Below are 24104 nucleotides of genomic sequence, written 5' to 3'. Positions count from 1 at the left end.
TTCTGTAAGCAAGCTGGATGATGTAGGTGTAAAAACAGTGTTCGAGAAGGATACCTGCAAGATGGTTCGGGGAGCACTAGTATTGATGAGGGGAGTTCGGATTGGAACTCTGTACAAGCTGCAAGGTAGCCTGTTGTTGATAGGTGCAACAGTTTTGTGGTTTCTAAAAGTGGAGCAGAAAATCTAGTGGCCTCTGGAGAGAAGACCATGATGTGGCATCAAAGGCATGGACATATTGGAGAGAATGGCCTTTGAATACTTCATGGTAAAGGCATGGTAGAAGGTATGAGTAATAGCTCTTTGGATTTTGATTTTTGTGCAAATTGTGTATATGGGAAGCAGAATCGGATGAGTTTCCCCTCTGGTGGTAAGAGGGCGAAACAGATATTAGAGCTTGTGCACAGTGATGTGTTTCGACCTGTGAAGGTTCCATCACTGGTAAGTCTGTGTATTATGTATCATTTATAGATGACTTCTCAAGGAATACATGGATATATTTCCTTAAGAAGAAATCTAAAGTCTTTGACAGGTTTAAAGAATTTAAGGCTCTGGTGGAAAACTAGATAGAGAAGAAGATAAAGGTGTTGAGGACAGATAACGATGGAGATTTTTGCAGTAAGGAATTTGAAGAATTATGTAAGAAGTGTGGTATAGCACGGCAACAGACTACTCCATACACACTTGAGAAAAATGGAGTTGCACAAAGAATGAACAAGACGTTGATGGAAATGGCAAGAAGCATGCTTAGTGGTACCGAGTTAGGACAAGAATTCTGGGCAGAGGCAGTGGAGACAACATGTTACCTGGTCAAGAGATCACCTTCATCAGTGTTGGAGGATAAGACTCCACAAGAGGTATGGACTGGTAAGAAACTCTCTCTTTCACATCTAAGGGTATTTGGATGTGATTCATATGTACATGTTCCAAAGGAGAAACGAACCAAGTTGATTAGTAAATCTGAAAAGTGCATCTTTATTGGGTATAAGGATGGTTTAAAGGGTTATAAGCTTTGGAACCCAGTAACAAGGAAGGTTGTGTATAGCCGAGATGTGGTGTTTAGAGAAGTGAAAGATGTTATTAAACATGAAGTCCAACCAAAGGAACCTGAGAAGATAGAGTTTGAGCTTACGAAGGAAGAATCAAACTCTACAGCAGAGGAGGAATCAAAAGATGAAGAGCCACAAACTTTGGGTGTGAGAAGATCAGTTCGAGAAAGAAGGTAGCCGGAAAGGCATAGTCCATATGCTTTTTGTTCAAAATTTTCTTTATCTATTACTGATGGTGATCCCGAAACTGTGAAGGAAGCCATAGATTCAGAGGATGGCAAACTCTAGAAAGAGGCCATGGTTGATGAAATGACATCTTTGCACAAAAATGAGGCTTGGGATCTGGTGGAGTTGCCGGCTGGAAGGAAACCCATTGGCAGCAAATGGGTGTTCAAGAAGAAGACAAATGCAGAAGGAAAGGTGGAGAAATACAAAGCTCGGTTGGTAGCAAAAGGTTATTGCCAGGTGCCTGGAATTGATTTTGGTGATATTTTTTCTCCTGTTGCCAAGGTAGCTTTTATTAGATTACTTTTATCTGTTGTTGCTACTTTTGATTTTGGGGTAGAACAGATGGATGTGAAGACAAAATTTCTTCATGGGGATCTGGAAGAGGAGATATACATGAAGCAACCTGAAGGCTTTGCGGTGAAGGGTAAGAAAGAACTAGTATGCAAGTTAAATAAGTCTTTGTATGGGTTAAAACAGCCACCAAGGATGTGGTATCAGAAATTTGATACATTTATACGGGGACTTGGCCTCACTAGAAGCAAATCAGATCACTGTGTGTATTTTAAATTAATTGGTGACTGTGTTATTTATTTGGTCTTATATGTGGATGATATGTTGCTGGTTGGAAATGACAAAGAAATTATCCAGGATTTGAAGACCTAATTGTCCTCCAAATTCGACATGAAAGATCTTAGTGCTGCAAACTATATTTTGGGCATGGAAATTAAAATAGATCGGGCAAAGAGGAAGCTCTAGTTATACCAGAGGAAGTATGTCGAGACAATATTGCAGAGGTTTAATAAGCAGGATAATAAACCGGTGAAGGTTCCTATTCCTGTAGGTGTAAAGTTATCTGTTGAATAGAATTCCAAGACACAAGAAGAGGAAGAGGATATGTCCCGTGTTCCATATGCAAGTGTAGTCGGTAGCCTGATGTATGCGATAGTCTGTACTAGACCAGACATTGCACATGCAATGGGAGTATTGAGAAGGTTTATGTCAAAACCAGGGAAGGAGAATTGGACAACAGTGAAGTGGGTTTTCAGGTATTTGTGTGGCACTAGCGATTATGGTTTGTGCTACCAAGGAAGACTAGGATTGGATAGAGTTTTGGATATCCATGGCTTTGTTGATGCGGACTGGGCTGGAGATATGGATCAGAGAAGATCTACAAGGGGGTATGTGTTTAACCTATTTGGAGGTGCAGTTAGTTGGATGAGTAAGAAACAATCTATAGTGGCACTATCAACTACAGAGGCAGAATACATGGTAGCCACTCATGCAAGAAAGGAAGTGGTTTGGTTGTAGAGATTGTGTTCAAGTATGGGGTTAGTACAGAGAGCTATACAAATAGATTGTGACAACCAAAGTGCAATTTTCTTGGCAAAGAACCCTGCTTACCATTCAAAGACAAAGCACATTGATGTTCAGTATCACTTTTTGAGGGATATGATAGAAGACAAAAAGGTGTTCCTGGTAAAGGTGGACACTTTGAAGAATATTGTAGATGCATTGACAAAATCTGTGAGCTTTGAGAAGTTCTCTTGGTGAAGAGAAACAATGGGCATTGCAAGGCTGGATAAATGACTAAGATCTCTTGTGTCCTCATGTAGAAAGAAAACAACAAGTGGGAGAATTTTGGGTTGTGTTATATTATTTTCACAACTAGCCCATGTAGTTAACTGGGGGGTTAGAAGGGGGGCGGAGCCCCCCCTTCATTGCGCTGATTGTGTAGCGGGGGGAGTCACAGGGGGTTTGAGGGGTGCAAGTAACCCCACTCTATGGGGTCCAGGGCAGCGCCCCAGAAAATTTTGGTTTTGGACCCTATGTTAGGTTGGGCGGACCTACCTATGGTTTTGTGCATGATTTTCGCACATGGTTTTGGACGCAATGGTTTTCGGTCCATGGTATTGGATGCTTCGGCATGTATAAATATGTATTGTAACATTGAAAGGAAAATAATGAAAAATCAAGTTGGTAGTCTCGATTTTGGGATCCAGGGGAAAATCTCTATGTATATGTGTTTTATGTGTTATGCTCTAGCATTGTTTATTTTCTGTGTTTTAGAATTCGTATGTAGGTAATTTCTGTACGGGGTTAAAACCTACAAGTTTGGTGTTTCATCTTCTAGGGTTAGGCTTTTTGGATGTTTAGGGTTTTCCATTGTTTCTCAACAATAAATAAGCCTTCGAGCCTCATTGTAACACAATTCAGAGGCATGTAGCCACCACATCTCTTCTCAGAGATGAGCTACCATCGCCCTAACTGGTTTATTTCCATTTATGCTTGTAAGCATATTTCAATATTTTACATTAATGAAATGAAGTCTTATTTCCATTGCATCTCTGTGTTTATGGTTATCTCTGTAATTTGTTGCATTCTTGTTTAAATCTGGATCATTCCAAGAGATGGGAACAAGTTAGCAGACTCCTTGGTTGTGGCAGCCAGTACCTTTAGGCCTCCTAAAAATCGAACACTGAGATATGAGGTCGAAACAAAGCATAGACCATCTGCTCCAGATAACATAAAGCACTGGCAGGTTTTTGAGGATGATCAGCAGATTAAGGAATTCTTGACAATGATTGAAGACTTTCAAGGCACCAAAATTGATCAAGATGGGGATGAAGTAACAGAAGGTGCAGAAGTAAGTGATTTTAAAAATTATATAGCTAATAAGAAAATCATTCAATTGAAAGATAATATTCGGCCAAGAGGACTTGTCCCTCTTGAAAGACTTTTTAATTCTAATGATGTAGCTATTAGTTTAAAGAAAGTTTCACAGGATGAACAGATCCAAGATTACAACATTGGAACCCAGAAGGAGCCCAAGTTAGTCAAATTGTTTAAGGGAGTTCCATTTAATTATAAAGAAAGGTATATTGAGCTTTTCAAGAAGTACACTGTTCTTTTTGGTTGGTCATATGAGGATCTCAAGACATATGATGTGAACATCATTCAGCACAAGATTCCCCTGAAATAAGGGATTAAACCATTTAAGCAGAAACTCAGGCAGATCAACCCTTTGCTTTTTCCATCAATTGAAAAAGAAGTTAAGAAGCTTCTTGATGCCAAGATAATAGTTCCACTCCAATACTCTGATTGGGTGGCCAATTTAGTACATGTAAGGAAGAAAAATGGAGAAATAAGGTTATGTGTGGATTTTAGAAATTTGAACAAAGCCTCCTTAAAAGATAACTATCCATTACCTAAAATGGATCATGTGTTGCAGAAGGTAACTAGATCATTCAGAATGTCAATGCTTGATGGGTTCTCTGGATATAATCAGGTGGTTGTTGATAAAGAATATCAAAAGAAGGTTGCATTCACAACTCCTTGGGGAACCTTCATGTATGCTTGAATGCCCTTTGGGCTAATGAATGCAGGTGCAACATTCCAAAGGGATATGGACATTGCATTTGTGGGTGATAAGTTTGTAGTAATATACTTGGATGATATCACTGTTTTCTCTAAGTCAGATGAGGAGCATTTGGAACATCTTAAAAACACTTTCGAGAAGTGCATAAAATATGGGCTTTCTCTGAATCCTAAGAAGTTTATTTTTTCTCTAGAAGAAGGAAAATTGTTGGGGCACATTGTTTCAAGGGATGGAGTAAAGATAGATCCAGCAAGGGTGCAAGCTGTACAAAAAATACCCCTTCCCAGAAGTAAGAAAGACATTCAAAACTTTATGGGAAAAATAATTTTTTTAAGGAGATTTTGTTGGAAATAATACTGAGAGGGGGGGGGGGGGGGGGGTGAATCAGTATTATCTAACAATAAAACTTTTCATTTCCATACTTAGATACATATACGCTACTTTAGTCAATAGAACCCGCATGTATACGCAACTGTGTCTAATGTAACTAGCGTATATCCAGAATACTTATGATTCAGTTAATCCATTAAATGTTGATCTTTAGTTAGTGCATTGGAACTTAACTAACCATATGAATAGTAAGCAGGTGCAGTCAAACAGAACAGATCATCACACATAAGAAGCACACATGAACACCATGACATAAGGTGGAAACCCAATGTGGGTGAAAACCACCTGCTGCAAGTCGTCTCTATCTTCTTTTAATAAGAAACTTCATTTTACAATATTTCTGTACTGATGCAGACTTATACCAGTACACAAGCTTCTACCTGCAGAAGGCTACAACCTTCTCTCGTTCTCCAGACTATCCTAGAAGGGAGCTACAACCCCCTTAGCTCTTGTACTGGCCGATCCATTTCCTTGAATGTAGGTGTCGGCCTACTGAAATGATCCAACCTTTACTCGTTCTCCAGTTGCTACTGGAAGGGAGCTGCCACCCCCTTTGCTCTTGTACTAGCTGATCTACTAGTACGTAGGTGCCAACCTACAGAAGGCTACAACCTTCTCTTTCATCCTCCAGGTACCACGTTTCATAAATTTTCAGACTGGATACTCCTGAAGCACAACACAATAATCTGAAGGCCACGTTTCATCCAATTTTCATACTGGACCCATAAATATCATTGAAGCACACAATCAACCAACATTAGCATCATTAATCTTTAAATCACTTCAATACTGAATCACTGAAACCCTGTCAACAAACTGCAGTCACAGAGCAGACAACAGAACTCTGTAATAACAATCAGACCCAATTGCAACTTCAAATATCATACTTCATAATGTATATGCTACTACGATGAACCAAACCCGCGTACATACGCGCTTTCACCAAAGACAACCCGCGTACAGATCTATAATTATTCAATCATGGCTTGCAGCTATTTCAAACTTAAGTTATACCCAGTTCAGAGCATTACATGCGTCAATATACAGATCTAGAATAAGCATAATCAACCATATAGAGATAGTTCATTTCAAACCATTTGATCCCGATCTATCCTTAGATCTTGTTCACCATCAACCGGTGAGATTCCTCCTTAGCTCAGATCAATCAATGCATCATAAACCCATAACCTGCATACTGGATCTCATACTTCATCAGATATTCAAGACTTTCTCCATCCATTTGCTTAATGATCTTCTTCTCCTTTTATAGTCTTAGGCCTTACTCAATACCATGGTCCAAAACCATTGAGAACCAATATTAGGGACCCAATACCTGGGTTCAACACTTCGAACGCAATACCAAGGACCAAAACCATAGGTCTAAATACCACGGACCCAAAAATAAGCTTTCCCACATGTACGCGCTTTTTCGTGCATGAAAGTGCGTGTATACTCATACGCGACTTTCGATCAGCAATCCCGCGTGTATACACATCTTTGTATATAGAGAACCTGCGTGTATACCCTACTTGGTATATAGCAAACATGCGTATATACGCGACTTGGTACATAGTGAACCTGCGTATAACCTGCCTATGTACGCGACTTGGTATATAGTGAACCTGCGTATATACTCATCTTTCTTCATTCTCTGTAGTCTGATCATCAATTCTTTATTACTGACCTGATGCACTATAATCTATCATCTTGCCATCAAGGACAACACTTGTATCATAATGCCAACAATCTCCCCCTTTGGACTTGATGGCAAATCTAACTTGTCATACTCAGAACTGTCATCTGATTCCTTTGATCTGTCATGCATCCCATGTATTCTGTCACATCTGATATCTCTTCAGTAGATTCATCTAGATATATATAAGTGAGTTGTTCTTCTACGAGTGGGTTGCCATCAAGTACAACACATGCATCATAATGCCAACAAATTTGTGTCCAATTATGCTGAAATTGTGAAAGAGATTACTAATATGTTGAAGAAGGAAAATGAAGTACATTGGACCAAGGAGGCCAGGGAGTCAATTTCCAGGATCAAAGAAGCATTATAAGAAGCTCTAGTTTTGATTAGTCTTGATTATCAAAAGCCCTTTCAAATATTTCCATTTGCATCACCCAGTTCAATAGTTGTTTTTTGTTGTACAAAAATGATGAAGGAAAAGAGCATCCAGTTGCTTTCTTTAGTAAGGTTCTCAGAGATGCTGAACTCAAATACAATATTCTTGAAAAGTAGGTATATTCCTTGGTAAAGGCCCTAAAATCCTTCAGGACTTATGTGTTACAGTCACAGATCATTGCTTATGTGCCAAATGTTGCAGTGAAGGATGTCTTAGTCCAGAGTGATGTGGAAGGTAAAAGAGGAAAATGGATAGCTAAGATCCAAGAATATGACCTAGACATAAAGCCAACCAAACTAGTGAAAGGGTGCGAAGATGTTGACAGAGTCAAAATTTCAGGCATTGGGAATCAACTTATTAACACCTGTAAATGAATAAATACTTAAAGAGGGTGAAGAAAAATCAAATCCAGGTACAAAGATCCGATATAAATTTTTATGCTCAGAATGGTATAAGCACATAGTTCATTATTTATGTTTTCTTTCTTGTCCCCAGTCATTGGATAGAACAAGATATAGAGCATTAAAAATCAAGGCACAACCATATGTGATTGTGGAGGGCAGATTGTATTGGAAAGATCCTGTGGGAATTTTATTGCTATGTTTGACAGAAGATGAATCTACAGAGATGATTAAATATTATCATGAAAGGTTATGTGGTGGGAATTACAGTTGGAAGGTTACTGCACACAAAATTCTCCAGGCAGGCTTTTATTGGCCCACCTTATTTGGTGATATATATAAGTTTGTCAGAAGCTGTCAGAAGTGTCAACTTTTTGCTGAGAAAAAGAGGTTAGCTCCATTGCCATTGATCCCAGTCTTCATAGAAGAACCATTCAGACAATGGGGGCTAGACTTCGTTGGAGAAATTAATCCACCTTCGAGTGGACAGCACAAATGGGTTCTTACAACCACTGATTATTTCACCAAGTGGGTAGAAGCTATACCTACTAAAAAGGAAAATGACCAAGTGGTGATGAAGTTTTAGAGGAAAACATTTTCAACAGATTTGGGTGCCCTGTCAAAATCATAATTGATAATGCTCAAGTGTTCATTTCAATTAAGTTTGTTGCTTTTTGTCAGAAATATAATGTCATTTTATCTCATTCAACAGCTTATCATCCTCAGGGGAATGGATTCGCTGAATCCACCAACAAAACATTGGTGAAAATTCTTAAAAAAAACATTGCAGAGAATCAGAAAGACTGGGATTCAAAATTAAAGTTTTCTCTTTGGGCTATCCAAGTGACTACAAAAAGGTCTACAGGAAAATCACCTTTCGAGTTAGTGTATGGAACTCAAGCTTTGTTTCCTAGTCAGCTTGTGAAACCTGTGATTGCAATAATTTAGGAGGCAAAAGAAGAAACCAATGCTCTAATAAGAAGGATGCATAAGGTGGTGGAGTTGAATGAAAGTAGAGATAAGGTAAGAGATAATTTGATTATGTATCAATAAAAAATGAAGGGTATTTTTGATAGAAAAGCTAAAGAAATTGATTTTAAAGCTGGAGACCTGGTGTTAAGGTGGGATACCAGGAGAGAGGACAAGGGAAAACATGGGAAGTTTGATCCTCTCTGGTATGGCCCATTCAGGATTACAGAAGTAAGGGAAAATAATACATTCTTCCTAGAGAATCTTGATGGTGAAACTTTACAGCTACCTGTCAATGGGCAGTACCTCAAACATTATTTCCAATTCTGAATCACGAATACCTTGTCATTGTAGATACCAGAGTGAATTCATTGTACAGTTTCCATAGAATTAAATTTGGCAAAGCAATATATGACTCCATGCCCAAGGTGAAGGAACTAAATTACAATTCTTAGTGCTTCTGTGGTAAAAGCACTATTCCCAGGTGGGGCCAGATGTTGTAGCATCCATTGTCATTTGAATTTTTTAATATTATCACAAAAATTAAAAAAAAAATCAAATATTATGTTTAAAGTTTTGAAAAATCAAAAGAGAATTTGAAAGTCCGAAGTAGTGATTTGATTTATGCTATCGGCGGCATTCAAGGCAATATAAAGTGGGCCCGACCCATCTGCTAAAACTCGAGCGGTTTTATGAAGTGTGATCAAACAACAATTCAGGAGGTGGGCAAAGTGCTCTGCGGGGGAACAATGAGAATGAATTATAATTCAGGCTCAACCCCTGCAGTTGACCATGACATCAACACGGTTGACCAAGATCTACGACCCGTGATCGTTGCTAGGGTTCAAGCCTGATGAACCTCCCGTACACTCCCTACCCCGTAGCGGGCCACCCACACCATTTCACTCCACCTCACCTCCTCCACACCATCCATCACTCCCATTCATTACCGTCCACCTCACCCACCGTACCCCGTCACCTCATTTGCCACTCCATTAATTTGTTACATTAATTGTAGGTTTCCCTCCATTTTTCTTACCATATATAAAAGAAAAGTAAAAAACCCCATTGCATTAGTCATTTGCTTTCAGTACTGAGCAACCTCACCTCTAGTTCAACATTCTGAGTCAACAACTGTCATCAGCAACTATCATCCACATACACCATGGCCAAACAAATAAGTTCTTCCTCAGTCATCCATACCCCTTTAATGGACATTGAACGTGATATTTTTGATACCCTATGCACAATTAAGCACCTTTCACTATATCTAGAAGTCACTCTGAACCATAACAAGTCCCCTATCTTCATGGCAATGGTTAGGTTAGGTGTTTTAGTAGCGTTTGTCCCAAAGACTCACTTGTTCCCTGAATTCATTCAATGGTTAGCCTCCATGGAAAATTTTAGGGGTGAATGTTCCCTTTTGGCGAAATTAAAGGGTTTTAAATTTTTAGTGGGCGAATATTTTGTATCATAGTACATTTTTACAAATCGCCTCAAATAGCCCACCTTATTTTAAGGGAGAGGGTAAAAAAGGTAAATTTAGACCTTGAAATTATGAGTTACAACCTTCCATTCACCCTAATTTTCAAGAATAGGTTTTATTTAAGTGAATCCTATGGGCCAAATACCATATTTATAAAAGAGGTATGGTAAATTAATAAAAATATAAATAAATGAGAGGTATGATAAATAAATAAAACATTTTTTATATTTACTCCATAAGTCACCTTATATACATGCAAGGGTGTAAACAAATAAAAATATAAATAAAGTGGAGGTATGGTAAATAAATAAAACATGTTTTTATATTTAGTCCATAACCCTCTTTCTATTTATGAAGGCGCAAAAAAGAGGAAATGAATCCTATGGGCCAAATACCATACTTGTAAAAGAGGTATGGTAAATTAATAAAAATATAAATAAACAAGAGGTATGGTAAACAAATAAAACATTTTTTTATATTTACTCCATAAGTCACCTTATATTTACGAACACTCAAAAAATGCATTATATTTAGGTGAAACCTATGGGAAAAATACTATGGGCCAAATACCATGGGCCAGATTATTATTAATACCATGCAAAAAAACATTATTAACCATAATATTAGTATTAACAAAAATAAAAATGGCACATGGTATTGACCCATGGTATTCACGTGGAATGTAGCCTATTTAAATGGGGGAATTAAACAAGGATAGATCCATCTTTACTCTGGATCTACTAAGCCCCAAGAGGGATCAAATATGCATAGTGGAATGTAGCCTATTTAAATGGGGGAATTAAACAATAGATCCATCTTTACTCTGGATCTACTAAGCCCCGAGAGGGATCAAATATCGTGATATGCAAACTAGCATAGAGTGAAAAAATATTTGATCCCTCTCGAGGCTTCGTGGATCAAGAGTAAAAATGGATGTCGTAATTTAATGTATGTTAAACATTTTAACTTGGTTAAAATAAAAAATAAAATAAAAATCAATTATTAATTTTATTACTTTTTATAAATTACTAATAGTAATTTTTAAGCTCTAGGTTTGTGATAACCCATGGTATTGACCCATGGTAATACCATGGTATTCATGTGAGCATAAACTATTTAAAGGGGAAATTCTATCATCTTAGATCCATCTTAATTCTGGGTCTACCAAGTGCTCAGAGGGATAAATAAATTTCATCCCCCTAAGAGTGGTAGATGTGGAGTTAAGATGGATATAGGTTGGTTTTTATGATAATGAAGATATTAAATAGACTTAGGAAATTATATTGTAAAAACATCTTAAGGTGAATGGTTAAAGCTACATTTAGTCACTTCACAAAATTTAGTAAAAAATACCAATGTCTCCATTAATATTTGTTTTTAACTTTCTCTGATTTAACAAAAAAATTCAAAACAATGAAACCATATCACTCTTTCTGCATCACCCTCGCAGAAGATTTCTCACCATTTTTCAAACATTATCGATATGATATCTTCGTGAAAAAATTTAGGCACTGATGTTGGATTAGTTGTTTGAAAAATAAGCTAGTTTGTACAACCTTTCATCTTTTGTGCTATTCTTAGTTTGTCCTAATGATTTGTAGGGGTTGGAGCCATTACACCATATTTTCCTAAAAGGTGGAGATTGTTCACCAAAAAGGAAATTAATCTACATGTTACAACGCCGTTAAAAAATGCGAGACCTATGAGGGTAGTGAATTATGCTAATAAGCAATTTAGATTGGGAGAGACGTAATTAAATTTTATAATTTAATTGAATATTTCCAATTAAAATAATAATAAATCTACATTTATATATTCATATATTGATTGGAAGGATTCTCACAATGGTCACTTATTTCAATTAGATCCCCTTCAAGCCTTTGGGATACCTAATACTTTCTTATATAATATAGTTGGGGCTTGCTACTTGTTGGTGTGTTGGGGTAAACAAACTTGATGTGTTTTTTTTTTATCTCGTAGTTGGAGTCTATGGAATAAGAAAGAAATTTGATAACTTGAAAAAAGTGGTAGCTTGACAAAAGTTGTAGAGAAAAGATTAATCTCTCCTACCTTGACAGAACTCGTTGTCAATATCAACACCTACAAGAACTTTGTTGTGGAATATTATGAAAACTAATAGAAGGATATGAAAGAGTGTATTGTAAGAACCTTGACAAACACGACCACTGAAACTTGGAACATTGTTTGTAGGAAGAGAAAATTATGTTTCTTTTTTCCAAACATGTATGTTAGTGTATTATAGTTTAATGAATATGTTTTATTATTATCATATATGGTTTCATACTTTAACAAAACATTCGCTAAGACTTCACAATGTTTTATTATTCAGTAAAATATTTGCTAAGATCTTACAAGATTTTATAATTCAGTGAAAGATTCTCCATCACTATACAAGATAATATAATATGGTGAGAGATTCGCCAAAAAAATTATATATACATATTATATTATTGATAAAATCGCCTCCCATTTTTCCTATGTATCATGGGGATTAGCCCATTTATTATACATATAAATTTAGGTTGGTTCTTAAAATTTTCCGTGTTAGCCTCAAAAATGTATCCCAATAAGTGTTTTGTAATGAATCAGTCTGGGGAGAGTGTTTTCCAAGTAACCTCTCAATTAATTCACCAAGCTCTGAATTACCCTGTATCTGGAACTTACACCACCTTTACTGAAGAGTCTTTGGTCTCATATTATGATAACCTGTCATCCCAAGAGTTTTCTTATGCTACCTCATTCCTAGCTCCTAAATCTGGACAATTCTCTCTAGATGGAAATCTTTTCTCTTTAGACATCTTTGCAGTAGATATAAGACCAGTCTTGCAAGTAATTTCTAGGATTCTGGAGAAGGAAGACTCTAGGTAGATTGATAAAGCAGTGTTGGGATTTTTCTTGTTAATGATGAAACCCGAAGTAGTACTAGATATTCCAACTTTTTGGGTAGACACTATCAATACTCAATACATGACTCTGTCTCTTATTGGGTCCTTTAAGTTTCCTTCAGTTATTACTTATTTATTTCTGTACCAAAATGCTGAACATTTTACAGGTTTGGGACTAAATATTGTTGACATAAATAAAAAGAAGCAGTCAATGGTATTCTGGACAAACCTGATAAGGGGTGATCCAGGAGATGGTGGCTTGTTTGAATTCACTTCTTTATTCCTTCCAGTGGCCTACAAGATCTTGAATGGAACCTTTCCCCCAACATTTCTTCCTAAAGCTCAAGAATTCCTTCAATTGAGTAAAGATGTGAGGTGTGGAGACTAGTTCATATTTGAAGAACATGCAGAGATCAGGCTTTATGGAGCCTCTATCAAACCATATAGGTTACCGAAATTTGTGCCAATGAGGCTCTTTGCTCTTGAATTTATTAGACAGAGCTTGAATGTGGATCAGGTTCATTTTTTTCCCATCAAGAAAGGTTATTTCTTTAAATTTCCCATAGCAGTAGGACCCTTCATTATGAACATTAGATAGGTTGCCCAAGAGGTCGAGAAATTATTGAATGACATGTGTCTTTTACAGGTGGTTGAGTGGGCTTATGACCCTCATCAAATTATTTCAAAGAGGAGGTTAGAGAATGGATATTCAACCTTTGTGCATGAGAGTAGACCAGAAACAGAGAAAATGGCAAATGGAGGTTTACAGAACACCCAGGGGACAGAGATTGAAACCCCTAGTATTTCAGAAAAAGGTGTCAAGAGGGCTAGAGAAGATGTTATTGATTTGGATGAAGAAGAATCAGAAGCAGCAAAAAGGACTAAACTTTTGGATGCAATGTCTTCAGCACAACCTGGTTTAGTAATCCAATTGGGAGAAATAGAGGGTACACCAGCTTCTCCATCCTCCAAAGAACCTGTTCATGATTAGGTTCCTTTGATTCAAAGTATGTTTGCTCAAATAGCTGAGAGAAACTAGAAAGTGAAGTTAAATATGGAGGCTCAGGCTGAGTCTCAAGTTGTTCTTGAGCAAACCAGATTGTTATCTTTTATGGATTTGGAGAAAATTCAACTTAAAATTGCTTTCTCTCATCCTACTGAAATGTCAGTTGGGTCCACCAGTAATTTCAAAACTGTTAATTTGACTGTTGATACTCATAAGCTTCCAATGCTTGACAAGATCAATTTGCACATGCAAACTGGGCATTTGATTGTCAATGATTTACATAAAACAAATGCAGCTTCTATTAAAGTAGAGAAAATGTCAAATAAATTAATTCAGCAAATACAGTTGGAGAAAGCCAACTCCAGGGCTCTAAATGCCCAAGTAGATGAATTAAAGAAGATTATTGTAAAAATAGGTGTCAACCCTAATGAACAACCTACAAAACAAAAATTGTTGCAATCTTCTAAGTCAAAGATTGGGGTTTTAAAGAAGAAATTGAATTTGCCTACAGGTGATCATCCCATTGTTGCAGGGATAACTGAAGTTGAAAATGAAAAGGAGAAGATGTTACAGGATGTATTGCAGAAAACTAAAGAAGTTTCTTTACTTAAAGAATCTTTGGATAAGCTGCAACAATAGGTGGATACTCATGTCTGTACAATAGTAATCCCAGCTAATACAAAGGATCCAGCAACACAGGTATTACATTTGGGAACAGAGTTAAAAATGGCTGAGCATGATGTGAAGAAAGCATAAAGGGAATTGCAAACAACCTGTAAGCTATTGAATTTGAGCAAAGAAGAAGCAAGAATGGAAAAGGAAAACGCAAAGAAGTATAGAGAAAATCTTCTAAGGGCTGAAGAGGAAATTAAAAGACTGAAGGAGAAAATAAAGGGCAATATGTCCTTAATTCAAGCCAGGGGGATTTTAAGGGATGAAATCATTGAAATTATCAGGAGCATCTGGGATTTCCTTGTTATTATGTCTGATGAGAAAGCAATTGTCTGAGACATGGAAAGTGTGGTTATGCAAGGTAAGCAGAAAGATTCAGATTGATCAAAGTTTGCAAAGAGAATGATAGATTTTATTAATTCTAAATCTACTTCAGAACTAAAGGAGCATGACATTCCAGACAGAACGATGTGTGCAATAGATTTTAACAAGATGATTGTCAGAAATATTTACAGAAATACTGCTAAGAAAAAAAGAAAGGAGATAAAGGAAGCAGTTTCCAAGTTTAACATCCTGTTTGATAAAAGGGTTAGAGTTGGGCTTCCCTCTTGCTGGGATCTACAAGGAAACTTGCTGCCATGGAAAACATATGAGGTTTTTCTAGTTGAAGGAAAAAGCAAAGTTGAACAACACTCGTGAAAAGACAGTAGTACTGAAGGGAGCCACTATTGTGAATTACCTTAATAAAGATTTTAAGATTTTGTGGATGGTGAAGACTTTGTTTACAGATAAGCCTACTTATAGTAGGATTACAGCATGCAGTATGGCACTCGACAAACTGGAAGAAGCACAAAAGTCAAATGTACTATTGTGGAGAAAATGCAAAGAATGGATGATAAAGCAAACAAAAGGTACACTAGCAAGACCCCCTACTCAAGCCACAGATTCGAATAGTGATCAGCAATCACCAATCATAGTTTAATTCCTTTTTACTTTATGTTATATTATTTCCTGAGGAAAATGAGGTGTCTTTTACCCTCCAATGTAATGTTCTGAAATGACTTTTTACTTTAGACAGTTAGAAAGTAGTTAAGTAGTTTGATAGTTTTGGTAGTTACCAACTGTCTCATGATGTATAAAAAGAGGGAAAATTATAGAAGAATGGTTCGAATTTTGAAGAATCTGAAGACTATACTATTTTGTACTTGATAAACTAATGATTAATGAAAGAATCAAGAGTTTTCCATACAGTGTTGGGTATGATTTTGTAATTTCTCTATTATGTGTCATTATGTCTCTTCCTCTCTTTAAATATGGTAATGAAGTTGCAGGTCTTTGTTTGCTTATGTGAATAAAGTTAAATTTCCTTAAAATAGCACTCCCATATTTAAAACTCTTTTCCATATATTTCTTCTAAGTTACAAATAATAGTTTCTGTCAAACACAACATATTGTCTTTAATTTCTCAAAATATTCTTCACACAGCATTTATATTCAGCATCGCATGGTATCTTGAGACTTTCATATCAGCTAAATATTAAGGGCTTAAGATCAGGTCCTTCAGACCTCTCAAATGAAGATACATTATACAAATAAGTGACATGCATAACAAAATTTAATGTCTTAAGCACAATTTCTCCACAGCCTAGAAATTGATTTCTTAAGGGACAACAAGGCTCTTGCATCATATCAGGCTGAATATGCTGCCATGGTCCTCTTGGAGCTACATAACCTTGTTGCATTGGCAATTGACTTGCTCCATTGTCCTCTTGGTGAACTTCCTTCAACCTTGGTAATGAGGAGCAACATTTAACATCATGTGATTCTGCATGGACAACAAAAACATCTTCTTTTTGCTCATTTTGTATTCTTAACATTTCTACTTGTTTGGTTAGATTGCTAAGAATTTATGTTTTAAAGTCATCAAACAAATTTCCAAGTTTAGCTTGACTTACTGATCTTGATGCTGATTGACTTACTCTTGCCTTTCCTCTTGATATGTGTTTGCATGTTTCACAAATTTCTTCAAATGATAATTGATATACATCACCTCTACTCATGAGATCAAGAATATCAATCCACTCATCCCTAATTGTTCTAAGTAAGAGGGTTTTTAGTGTGTCAGATCCTAAATGATGTAGTTTTCCCCTCTTAACATTATACATGAACCTCTCTATTAGATCCTCTAGACTCTCATCTTCTCTTTGATTCATTCTAAAGATTTCTTCTTTAAGATCATGATCTTTATATTTGTCTAGAAATATCTTTTGCATATCATTCCATGATCTTATTGAATTAGTCCCTAAACTCATGAACCATCTAAGAGCTCTATCCTTCAATGTTGCCGGAAACAATCTCAGTTTTTGAGTTTTTAATAAGTAACCATAAAATCTACAAACAATTTCAAATTCAAAGAGAAAGGTTTCCGGATCCTTTGACCTTAGACCATGAAATTTTGGAAGAAAAGATGGAGGGATGTTCTTCATGTGCACACTACCATCAGTATCTTGAATGGGAAATCCGAGAGGATCTTCCTCATTGTCATCATGTCCATCCATTTCTTGTACATTCTTTTCCATCTTCTTCTTCTACATGCAAAAGTGAATGGTGATATGGCTCTTACTGCACCATCTGATCAAATGTGGGGGTGGGTTGGTGTTGGAGAAATTTTGTTTTTGTTTTTATGATTTAATGAAAACTATAATGCAATGCAGTTTTCTACTTTTGAAATTAAATATGCCCAAAGGAAATATTTTGTTTTTACAAAAAGTGAAAAGAAATGAATCAACTAGGGAAGAAAACAATGCATACTTTGACACGTCCCCGAAAATGGTGCCAAAAAGTGATGAGCCTTGGTATTGCAACAAGAATTCTACAACTCCCAAGGCTATCGACTTTAATTATCAACCCAGGGTTTGTACAAACTCAAGAGGTATCGACACTATATGTTCAACATACAATGTCTCCTTCTTTTGCTGTCATGATGTAATGGAGTGCATGTATTGAAGTCAAATCCTAAACTAATTGCAGAAAATGAAATGTTCGAAATGGAACCTTAACCTATTGAGAGAAAGAAAGTACAAGGAAAGAGACTGAAATCAAATGCTAAAACAGACCATTTTATAACTAACTTCTAAGAGGATTTTCTTCAAAAGAATGATAAGTTAACATGTATGCAATCCTATTGTCCTAAGCATGCAGATTCGAACCATCAAACCTTCTACTGTTTTGCATGTAAATGAATAAAATAAATTTGTTTTTCTTTTTGTTAGGAAACCAGCTCAACAAAAGATAGAAAAGATAGATCAATGCCTTAGAATTCATCCTCTTTGAGGGGGCAACCTCCTTTACATTACACAACTGAACAATTCTTGGATGATACAAATGACTAAACCTCCCTTCTATATATAGGAGTCTAAGGGGTCACAATATAATCAAGCTGACATAACAATAATAACATAAGGGCACAAAAATAACAATAGTGGGTTTCTATGGGACATACTAATAACAATATGGGGATAATAGGGGCATAATAATAACAATAAGGGATACAATGACAGTATTGTTGGAAATAAAACTGAGAGGGGGGGGGGGGGGGGGGGGGGGGGAGGGTGTGAATCAGTATTAGAAAATCAGTAAAACTTTTTCATTTCCATACTCAGATTCATATACGCTACTTCAATTAAGGGAATCCGCGTGTACACGCAACTGTGTTTAATGCAACTAGCGTATATCCAGTAAACTTATGATGTTGATCTTTAATCTGAGCATCAGTACTTTATTAAACATTAAATAGTAACCATGTGTAGTTAATAACAGAAAGAATCATCACACATAAGCATCACACATGAACACCAAGATGTAAGGTGGAAACCCAATGTGGGTAAAAACCACCTGCTATTGTCGTCTCTGTCTTCTTTTAATAATAAGAAAAATTGTTTACAATATTGTATTGGCGCAGACTCATACCAATACACAGGCTTCTACCTGCAGAAGGCTACCACCTTCTCTCGTTCTCCAGCTTCTACTGGAAGGGAGCTACAACCCCCTGGCTCTTGTACTGGCTGATATGTTTACTAGTACGTAGGTGTTGGCCTACTGAAGGCTACAACCTTTTCTCTTCCTCCAGGGACCGCATTTCATAAATTTTCATACTAGATACTCCTAGAACACATCTTAAACTTGAAGGCCACGTTTCATCCAATTTTCATACTGGTCCTATCATCAACATTGAAGCTTAAATCAATCACTACTGCAATACAATTATCCAATCACTAAAACTCAATCTGAATCAAACAAACTCAATCAATCACTGAATCATCCACAACTTAATCACTGAAGCCCTGTCATCAAAATACAGTCACTAGAACAGAACACAGAACTCTGCAACAACCACTAGACCCAATAGCAACCTAAAATATCAAATCTCATAATGTATACGCTACTTGGCTGTGTCGAACCAATGTGTATATGCACTTTTATCAAAGGGAACCTGCGTATACGCAACTTCCATATGCTAAACCAGCATGTATATTCCATTTTACCAAAGCCAACCTACGTACAGATCTGGAAATGCTAACTTCAAGCATCACAACTATTTCAGACTTCATTCATACCCAGCTCATCACATTTACATAATAAAAACATTCGTTAGTATACAAATCTAGAATAAACATGATCAAACCATATAACGATTATTCATTCCAAGCCTTAAGATCCCGATCCATCATTAGATCTTGTCCTCCATCAACCGCTAAGGCTCCTCCTTGGTTCAGATCAAGCAGAGCATCATAAACCCATAACCTGCATACTTGATCTCACACTTCATTAGATATTCAATACTTTTGTGCCTTGGCCTAATGATCTTCTCCTCCTTTTATAGTCTTAGGCCTTGCTCAATACCATGGACCAAAACCACTTAGGATCAATACCTTGGATCAATACCAGGGGTCAATACCTCGGACCCGATACCATGGACCAAAATACCATGGACCAAATACTTCGGACCAAAACTTACTTTTCCAACATGTACGTGCTTTCCCTTCTATGAAACCGCGTGTGTACGTATACGCGACTTTGTATACACTGAACCCGCATGACTACGCGGCTTTGTCAAGGTGAACTTGCATATACCTCTTCTTCTTCATTCTTTGTAGTCTGATCATTAATTCTTTGCTATTGACCTGCTGCATTGTGATCTGTCATCTGAGTGAGTTTCCATCAAGGACAACACCTGAATCATAATGCCAACAATCTCCCCCTTTGGACTTGATGGCAATGTTAACTTGTTTCACTGTGAACTTGTCATTTTATTCCTTTGAACTGCCCTGCATCACATCTGTTAACATGTATTCTGTCACATCTAATATCTCTTCTGCAGATTCATCTAGTTACCATATGCAAGAGAGTTGTTCTACTTCAAGTGGGTTGCCATCAAGTACAACTCATACATCATAATGCCAACAATCTCCCCCTTTGGACTTGATGGCAACAACCACACCAAGTCACTCTCCCCCTTTGACATCAAGGAAAAAGGGTCATGCTCCCCCTAAGTGCATGCTGAAATCTCTTATATGCTAAAGTGTGTTGATTGCGCTCCCATGATTGAGTCCATGCTCCCCCTGAGCATAATAAAGGTCTACAAAAATATGTTCTAAAATAAGAACATGACTTTATACATCATAAATGACCTTCCTATCACCAATGACTCATACATGCATCCATCTCCCAACCAAGTGGGGACATACATGACTGAAATATATCAATTATTACATCACCATTCCCATGCATAGTGGGGTACAAATTATATTAGAGACTAAATAGATACTCAACAACAGACAAAGACAAATTATTACATCATGGTTTTTTATCTGATCTTCACATACATGACATTTATAACAAAGACCAAATATCTAAACAAGACCATGATAGTCTTCAGCAACTATCATACACCATGTATGATCTGCTCCGTAAGCATCTTTCAACATCATCAACAACCTATATATTTCCATCATTAGTTCCCAAGATATGATAGTGTAAATATCATCAACCCGTGACAAAGAATGTCTACATATAGATATCAACTCATCTTCTTGATCTTGCTTCGTTTTCATAACCTTCTAGGAATCAACTAAGAAAATGTCATATCTCCAAGTGGTAGCACCAAGTCATTCACATCATATGTATGTGAAAATACTATAGTCATCATCCATGATCATAACATCATTATCAAGAACTGCATGATCTTTCCACAAGAACCTTCAATATATCAATCATGTATCATCACTAGGGAACATCCCACATCTGATAAGCATCAACCATGATAATCAACATATGTGAGTATCAACCTATCATCATGAGGTAAGGACTCATCATCATTATGTGACTAAGTAAGTCATGTCTTCGAATATCCATGTCTTCAAATAGACATGTCTTCATGAGACCTGCAATAACATCATCATCCATGTATCCAGTATAGCAATATGTATCTAGCAAACCACGAGCTCATGGTCATTTGTCAAGATTTCTTGATATCCTCAACAACAACAATCCTCAATCATGTGAGAGCCAGGAACTATAGGAATCCTGCATCATAACTGCACCATATGATCTTTATGCATCTTTGAAGACATGACAACAGTAGCATAAAGAATATGAGTGGTGTACTTAAGCTTTGTATTTCTCTTTGTCCTTATGAAAATCATCATGTAAGCAACATATGTGTACTGTATGCATCATCAAAGAATCATCCATAAATCTGATCTGAACATCAACTATGTGACCCCAAGAATCATATGAGATTTTGTCATGGGCAACTCATAACCGTATCATAGCAAGATGTATCATTTAGCCATATAAGCATCATCATCATTGATTAGGTACCAAAGACTTCTAAACATAATGCCAACAATGCTTTATTAGAAGCATAGCATGTTCTCCCCCTGAACCTGTTCCATTTGTTCACTGTCAGATCTGATCATGCACATATCAGCAAGAAGTATCAAGGCATCATCAACAATCAGATATACATCAAGTTAACTTGTGAGGATCAAAAACAACATCTTATGAGTATCAATATATTTCCACACATTATTAGTAGATTGTAACCATCATCAAATAGAGAAATAATTGATTGAACCATATCAGATCCTTTTTCCTGAGTCTGTCCCACTGCTTTTCCTCAAACTAACATATACGCGACTGTGCAGTGTCTAACTCGTGTATATATGCGACTTCTCTTCATGAAACTTGTGTATGAGATTTAGAACATTGAAGTTTCACACTTTCAGCTCCCTCTGAGTCTGTCATGTCTGTACATTGTGCTGTGCCACATCTTTCTGACTGTACTTCCTTCTTCTTCCATATCTTCGAGTGTGATGATGTTTTCTCCTTTCGGTATGGTGCCCGTACTTTGTTCCTGCATTCCTTAGCTATATGTCCAAGCTTGTTACATGCATAACATCTCATATGTTTCATATTCCTTCTATAGTAGTCAATGGCTTTGTGACCAAACATATTGCAAGCAAAACAATATCCCTTAAAGTACCTAGAACATGATGATCTTTCTGTGTGATAGTCTTGAACCATTCTACTTCTGCATCTGGCTGCAACATGTCCAAAATTATGACATACATAACATTCAACATTATTCATTTGAGGAAATAACCAACTATCACTTCCATAGTTAGGAGTAAAATATTTTCTTTGAAGAATTTCTTTCCTTGGTTGTTGATGGGATTGACCTCTCATCTCCTTGTTGAGCATTTCAGATTTCGCATTAGAGTTCCTTGTCTTACTTTGTGAACTAGATTCACCTTCAACAAATTCATGAAAGCCAAGACCAGTTTTGATGGCAGGAGACCTTTGACTACTAAGAATATCATCCAAGATCTTAGTATTATCTTGAAATAGTAAGAGCTTATTCTTTTCTTCTAATTTATCTTTTAGAATATTTACCTCAACTTGATGTTGCTCTTCCTTTTCAAGATACTGCTTCTTCATGATTCCATCAATGTTTCTTCCTTCTTCCATCTGTTGCCTTAATTCAAGAACTTCGTTTTCTTGTTTTTTAAGAGCTTGAAGTAGCTCTTTATTTTGCTTATTTGATCTTTCAAGATCTTCTTTTAGCGAGAGGATCTTAGCTTCAAGGCTTTCATAGTAACTGGATCTATCTCTGAGTTTCTTGATTGTTGTGATCCTTTCATTTACTTCATTTCTTAATGATGTCACTTCATCCTGCAGCTTTTGACATTGGTCTTCATTTTCCTTGAGTTGCCTCCTTACTTTGTTTCCTTCCTCTAGTTGAGCTTTTAGTTTGGTATCTTCTTCTTTGAAGACACATTCCCTTTTGTCCAATAATCTTTTTGAGCTCTAATTTTGTTTGTAAGCCTTTTAAATTCTACCTCTATTTGATATCTTTCTTCCTCACCCATAAGAGAAAATTCAGTTGTTTCGCTATCACTTTCATCATCTTCAAGTGGATAGAGAAATGCATCACCAGAGGATAACAAATTCATACCTGATAGTTTTTCATTCTGAGGTGATTCTGAAACTGAAGAGGTTCTTCCACATATTCCCTAATTGATTCTCCCACTGTCATAGTTCCTTTGAGATGTCTTCTTCTTCTTAGGCGCTTTCTTCTTTAGCTTCTTTCCCATTGTTCTACGGATCTCCTTCAAGCGATCAAGCTTCTACCGAAGGACCTGCTATGATACCAATTGTTGGAAATAATACTGAGGGGGGAGGGGGTGAATCAGTATTAGCAAATCAGTAAAACTTTTTCATTTCCATACTCAGATTCATCTACGCTACTTCAATTAAGGGAACCCACGTGTACACGCAACTATGTTTAATGCAACTAGCGTATATCCAGTAAACTTATGATTCAGTTAATTATCATATGTTGATCTTTAATCTGAGCATCACTACTTTATTAAAAATTAAATAGTAATCATGTGTAGTTAATAATAGAAAGAATCATCACACATAAGAAACACACATGAAAACCAAGATGTAAGGTGGAAACCCAATGTGGGTAACAGCCACATGCTGTTTTCGTCTCTGTCTTCTTTTAATAATAAGAAAAAATGTTTACAACATTGTACTGGCACAGACTCATACCAGTACATAGGCTTCTACCTGCATAAGGCTACCACCTTCTCTTGTTCTCCAGCTTCTACTGGAAGGGAGCTACAATCCCCTCGCTCTTGTACTGGCTGATATGTTTACCAGTACGTAGGTGCTGGCCTACTGAAGGCTAAAACCTTTTCTCTTCCTCCAAGGACCACATTTCATAAATTTTCATACTGGATACTCCTGGAACACATCTTAAATCTGAAGGCCACGTTTCATCTAATTTTCATACTAGTCCCATCATCAACATTGAAGCTCAAATAAATCACTACTGCAATACAATTATCCAATCACTGAAACTCAATCTGAATCAAACAAACTCAATCAATCACTTAATCATCCACAACTTAATCATTGAAG

This window comes from Pinus tabuliformis, chromosome 8, assembly GCF_031772625.1.
Source record: "Pinus tabuliformis cultivar Carrire ecotype Pingquan chromosome 8, CPIR1, whole genome shotgun sequence".
Classification (NCBI taxonomy): Eukaryota; Viridiplantae; Streptophyta; class Pinopsida; order Pinales; family Pinaceae; genus Pinus; species Pinus tabuliformis.
Note: the sequence above shows the minus strand (reverse complement) of the source record.